This window comes from Dipodomys ordii, unplaced genomic scaffold (genome assembly GCF_000151885.1).
Source record: "Dipodomys ordii isolate 6190 unplaced genomic scaffold, Dord_2.0 Scaffold113, whole genome shotgun sequence".
Lineage (NCBI taxonomy): Eukaryota > Metazoa > Chordata > Mammalia > Rodentia > Heteromyidae > Dipodomys > Dipodomys ordii.
In genome coordinates this window covers 193,524-200,255 of record NW_012267329.1, presented here as the reverse complement: position 1 = coordinate 200,255, position 6,732 = coordinate 193,524, and positions in this window count along the sequence as shown.

The following is a 6,732-nucleotide window of genomic DNA, read 5'->3' as shown; positions in this document are numbered from 1 at the left end:
AGGTTGGCCTATTCAAACAGATATCTAAGGCATCCTGCTCCCACCAGTCAGCACATAGTAGGTGCTTAGGACATGCTTGTTTCTGGCAGCTGTGGCAGATAGAATAAGTTCTCTCCTCTGTAGGACCAGACTAGTATCACTGTATGTGATCACTGATGTGGAATTTAAGAAACTTAACCCTTAAACCACTTAAATGGTGGCTGCTTAAGTAACTTGTTTGTGTATATTTTTTATTTTTTGGTACTGGGGATTAAATTTAGGACATTGCCCTTGCTAGGCAAGTACTTTGCCACTGAGCTACATCCTAGCCCTGCTTAAGTAACTTATTTGCTTGATTGGTATATAGAGAGCAAATGGTAGGGAGGAGAGTACCTTGGATGCCAGTATCTAGGTGGCCAGATTGTTCAACTAAGTCTTTGACCCCATGGCTATATTCAGGCTCTAAGGAGTTGAGGTCATTCAAGGGAGACAGTGTTAGTGAAACTAGCCTACATAGAAGAAGCTGGAGGGGACAAGAGAGAAGGAAAGACTTGAGCTGGCCTGTAAAGGACTGGATGGTAGAGAATTTGGCTTGTTGGGTGATGTCAGGAATAGGCGAGAGGCCTTGGCCAAAGCTAGGCAGGAGCTAGAGGTGTGATGTACTAGGAGGTTGGGACTGTATGAAGGAGAATCTTAAATGCTAGGAAATAACTTTGGCCTCTCATATTTGGCAGGAGGGATACATATTGGGGACTTTGAAGAGCGGATAGGAACCAAGGGGAACAGGATGCACAGAGGAGCTTTTTAGGAGCTTGTGTCTTCTGCACATGGTATGGAGAGATCATGCAGAGATCAACCTTGGCTTCCTCATAGGTGGCAGAGTTTATTGAACCATCACAGCAAAGCTGATTGATGCTGAGATGCTCTCTTATCAAGTGAACACCAGGCAAGCCACATCCCTCCTAGTTTGGGTTAGAATTATCCTCAGAGCTCATTCATTTGCTGTCCCATGGGAACCTAGTGGCCACACTGTGAAGGGGACAAGGCGTGGCATTGTCTGGAGGGTTTAAAAATTATTTTCTCAGCCAAAATACCTAGAGAAAGCCCTTGGCCATTTCCCTTGCATGTTGTAGGATCGGATTCCAGGAATGAGCTTGGCCTTGTGGAGTCTTTCCACCTCCCACCCTGTGCTCCTAAGCAAGCACCAGTGCTGGACCCAGGTTTCTCATTTTTTTTTTCCTTTTGCCCTCATGCTGAGATTCCTCTTAGCTAAGTATCCTTCAGTTTGACTTCAAACCCTAGACCTGCCCCACCTTTGGTGGCCTGAACTCAGGAGATCCCTATAGTTTCTTTTTTCTCTGCCCTGCCCCTCCCCTTTGTGTGTGTTGGTTCTCAGGCTTAAACTCAGGGCCTGGGTATTATCCCTATGCTTTGCTTTTGTGCTCAAGGCTAGTGTTCTATTACTCGAGCCACAGCTCCACTTGTGACTTTTTTGGTGGTTAATTGAGGTAAGAGTCTCCCAGACTTTCCTGCTCAGGCCAACTTTGAACCTCCATCCTCAGATCTCAGCTTCCTGGATAGCTAAGATTATAGGCATGAGCCACTGACACCAGAGTGACAAGCATTCTTTACAATTTGTTTCAACCTTTTTCAGAGTGGTCTCTAGTTTTCCCCATGCTAGTTTAAGATGGCTACATAATGTTCTGTCCAGGGAATATCTTCAGTAAGCCATGAGCTTGTTACAGAGCGTTTAGATTGCTTCTAATTTCTGCTCTTTCAGCTAATGCTACATTAAGCCATCTTTGTATATTACAGAATCATTTCATTAAGTTGGCATTTATCTAGCTAATGGCACTGGCCCAAGATTGGATGGCGAATCAGATTTCCTTTTTCTTTTCCAAGAAGAATGCTATACAGATGTATTAAAAAAATGTACTTCAAATGCTAGGAGTCATCTTTGTTGTATTTTTCTTTGTGCTGATCCTGGGGCTTGAACTAAAGACCTAGGCACTGTCCCTGAGCTTTTTTGTGCTCAAGGATAGCACTCTACCACTTGAGCCATAGCCCCACTTCTGTCTTTTTTGGTGTTTAATTGGAATTAAGAATCTCACAGACTTGGGGCTGGGAAGGTGGCTCAGTGGTAGAGCGCTTGCCTTGCATGCTTGAGGCTCTGGGTTCGATTCCTCAGCACCACATAAGAAAAAAGCTGGAATGGTGCTGTGGCTCAAGTGGTAGAGCGCTAGCCTTGAGCTGAAGAGCTGAGGGACAGCGCCCAAGCCCAGAGTTCAGGCCCCACAACCGGACACACACACACACACACAAAAATCTCATAGACTTTCCTGAACCATGATCCTCAAATCTTAGCCTACTGAGTAGCTAGTATTACAGGCATGAGGCACCAGTGGCTGGCTGTTATATTTTCAACAGAGTGTTGAATACAAAAGGTAACAGTATAAGTGAAAGGTGACATATATATATATATATATATCACCTTAACCATATATATATTATATCACCTTACATATATTATATTATATCACCTTATGTATATAAGGTGATATAATATAATATATATAAGCAATTCATAATTTATTTGTTCCTAAATGGAAACACCTTTCCACTAAATTGTTTTAAGGAGCAATCTCCTTCTATCTGATACTTTGATTATAGCAAGTTAAGTGATCTCTTCCTAAGGGTGTATTAAGAAATGCCCTAGGCTGGGCGCTGGTGGCTCACACCTGTAATCCTAGCTACTCTGGAGGCTGAGATCTGAGGATCAAGGTTCAAAGCAAGTTGGGGCAAGACCGTGAGATTCTTATGGAAGTGGTGCTGTGGCTCAAGTGGTAGAGCACTAGCCTTGAGCTGAAGAGCTGAGGGACAGCGCCCAGGCCCAGAGTTCAAGCCCCATGATGGACAACAAAACAAAACAAAACAAAGAAATGCCCTAAAACAAGGAAAAGGAAATAGGATTACTTTTTTATTTTGAAGACAGAAAAAATATCACTATGCAAGTAGCCCAGGCTGGCCCCTGACTTTTAATTCTCCTACCACAGCTTCATTAGTGCTGGAATTTACATGTGTGTGCAACCATGCCTGGTAGGAAAATAGAATTTCTGAGGAAAAACAAGCATCTCTTCTTAGGCAAGTGTGAGCTTAGCAGGTGCCATTAGAAGTGAAAGCTGCTACACCTCACTAAAAGGCATTAGCTTTTTGTTGGTCATTAGGAAATGATGAACAGACATCTTCACCAGATGCCCAATACTGTATAGAGCCTGAAGTCTGTGTTAACTGTAGGGTGCCAGGCAAGATTTTCTCTGACCTGCTGTGGTTTTTATTTTTTATTTTTCCATTTCTGATTGTTTATGTGGACTGTGGCAGTAAGCTTTGCATTTCAGTTTAATCCAGCAAGTGTTTACTGAGTCCTTAGACCGTATAAGGCTGCAGGGAATAAAGATGAGGGGAGAAAGAACTCATTTCTGAGAAGTGTATGACCTATGGGAAGAACGGAATAAGTTTAAAGCTGATGATTATTTGAGGGGGATTGTAAAGAGGTCCCTGGGAGAAGTTAGTTTCCACCCTGTCAGAAAGGAGAGAAATGCCATCTCTGTGGAAAGGGGGCAGGAGAATTGCAAAAGGTTTTGTGGAGACAGTTAGCTTGATCAGTCCTAACAGGACAAGGGGGAAATGGAGCTGGACATTCAGGGCAGAAGTAAAAGGCCCAACCAGAAAAGATGGTGGAAGGACATGGGGCTATGTTTGAGATTTGCCTGAAGTATTGGGCAAGTGTAATAATGGTTATGTGATGCAACAAGTGCCAGACAAGTTATAAAAGATATATATATATATGTATATATATTCATTTAATCTATACAGGGACCCAAATGAGGCATTTATCATCACCTCATTTTTTAGAGGGGGAGTCTAAGACTTGGTAACAATTAAATACCAACCTCACATTGCTAGAGCTGGGGAGAACCAATTCATTCACGCCAGACTATGCTGCTGACCATAAAGCTATCCTGCAGGGGAAGAATAGGCACTAAAACCAAAAAAGATGGGCAGATGCCATATGCTTAGAGGGTGTCAAAATTCAGGGATGCAGAAGTGGAAAAGGGGCAGAGATGGCAGTGAGAGGAAATATAGAGGGAGGGAGTCTCAAAGGAAGACTCACAGGGGAGTCTCATGCCTAGGTTTTCACAATTGTAGGAGAGGCCTGGGTGTAGGTCTGCACTGAGGGAGGAGAAATCTCTGTGGCCCCCAGGAGGGGCAAGAGGGTCTGTCCTGACTGTGGGTGCTGTGTCTCTGTGAAGAACACAGCCACCAGGCCTCACTGTCCCTTCTTCTTACCTGTAGAAGGAGAGAATGTGACAGAGAGGGGGAGGAGGAGTGGGGGAGAGGGAGATCTGGTGAGTTTTCTGCAGCCTAATGACTTTTGAAAGCTGTTTGGTGTGCTGAGATACAAGTGTGACTTCCTCTATCTGAACGCAGTGGCAATCACTGTTTTTCCTGGAAAATTGGGCCCATGTGGGTCCTGTGTGTGGTTTATTTGAGTTCCATTTTTATAGCCTTATTACCTTGTCCCCATGATGTAAGAAGCTTCTCTGCCTTCTTAAGCTTTGCTGTGAAAATTGTTTCTTAAAAGGCACAAAGTGTCTCTTATCATTTGGGAGGTGCTGTCTCTCCGCCGCAGCGCTTTCTGTAGACTGCATGCACACTTCTCCTCACCCCTGCCACCACTTGTCGGCTTCTCTGATCGTTGGCAATTTGCTGGGAACATTTAGGCAGCTCTTGAATCTCACTACCTAACAGTTGGCCCCATTGCTTCTGGAAGAGTTTGTGCACATAAATACCATGCAGCTCCTTTCTGTTTGAAATGTCACCTTACTAATGACCCTGCTAGGATCTGACACCCAGTCTGGTCTTGTGGCCTAGAACTGATAACAATGGCAAATCAACATCCAGGGAGTCTGAGCCATTTCCAGGCACTGTAGGAAGGGATTTATGTTAATGATCTGAATTATTCCTAGTCCCTATCAGTCAATAATACTGAGTTCTCCATTTTACTGATAAAGAAATTGAGTCCACAGGGATGGAAAAATTGGTTCCAGGTCACACAGCTAGTAAGTAAATAACAGAGCTGGGCCTTGATCAGAAGCCCATGTGCTCTATTTATTTATTCATTCATCCACTCAAAAACAACGTTCTTGGAACTGTTCTATACCTAGGGTATATAGTAAAGGAGAGAGAAAAAGAAAGAAGGCAAAACATTCTTACCTTCTAGTTGAAGCGTAAGTGGGTAGTTACTGTTCAAGGATGCTGAGGGAGTCCATACAAGAAGTTGAACTGTCAGAATGGGCATTGACCCTGCCAGTGGTCCCTCTGACTTCCTGCTTTCTGTTCTTTGTGTGTTGGCATCAGTACACATAGGCTACCCTCCTTGTGGGGGACTACCTTCTATACCACCATTTACATCTCCAGTGAAGGGAGCTCCTTTTCTTTGCATCTGGCTATCATTTCTGAAGAAAGGCTCCGATTGGCCTGGTATGTATGATATACCTTTCCTTTGGGCCAGTCAGCATTCTAATCTGGGCTGGAGTATATTCCTGTTCTGCCTTAATAGAAGGCAGAAGAAATGCACCTAGGAGACAGAAAACAGATGGTTCCACTGGAATAGATTTTGAAGAATTTATATTAAAATAATGCAGTAACTTGGTAGTTTTAAGTAGGGAATTTGATCAAACTTAGGTTTTATTGCAATTAGTTCAGACATTGTATGAGGTAGTGGTAGAAATAAGTAATTAGAGATGGCCTGGCTGGTTAGGAGGCTGCTGCTGGAGCTCTGTGGTGAACTGCTGGGATCTGGGCTTAAATAATCCTGAGTGACTGAATTTGCACTTGGACTCCAGGTACAACATCAATGAGGGGGAGAAGGATGGAGCTAAGGATGGTAGGCAAATAAGACATGGTGACCACTTGGAAACTGGAAGAAAGAGGCTTAAGCAAGATTCTTCATCACCCCCACACAAGTATATAACTGTGCTTGGGAATGTAGTTATTAAATGGTCTAAATACCTTATTTCTTCTCAAGAATAAGTTATTGGCTTTTTGTGGTACTCTTAATCGGAAAGGGAGGCTGATTGATTGAATTTCTTTTCTTTGGCAAGATAGAAAAGATACATATCTGAGAAAAGATCCTATCTTCTGGTGGTAGGAGATATTATCAGGTCTGCCAAAAAGCAATAGATGAATGACAGGAGGTTTCCAGTACTGGCCAGGAAACCATACTGACTGGAAGCTTGATCAAGGGACTAGTAGGTCTAGTTTAGAAATTCCAGTCCCTTTGGCATCATTCTTGCCAGTAAGACTTTTAAGGTAAGGGATTTAGGAAAGGAATGCATGGTAGTGATTCATGTTATAACAGACTTCTTCCTGCACTGGGAGTAGACGATGGGTGGAGGTAGGAGTGGCACCAAGGGTAGAAGCAGAGACACAATTATGAGACTATTGTAATCATGAGACTAGGATAATATCAGCAGAGTTTATAAGAAATGTTCATATTGTGAATATTTTTAAAGGATGAAAATCCGTTTTGTTGAGCACTGGATATGGAGTGACAGAGAAAGAGGGATGAAAACAAATTCCATTCTTTTGACCTGGCAACCAGAAGAATGCTAGCTATACCATGGTAGGTGAAACATTAAGAGGAATGGGGGAGGTCAGGAGTATGTTGGATGTGTTGAGTTTGAGATGCTT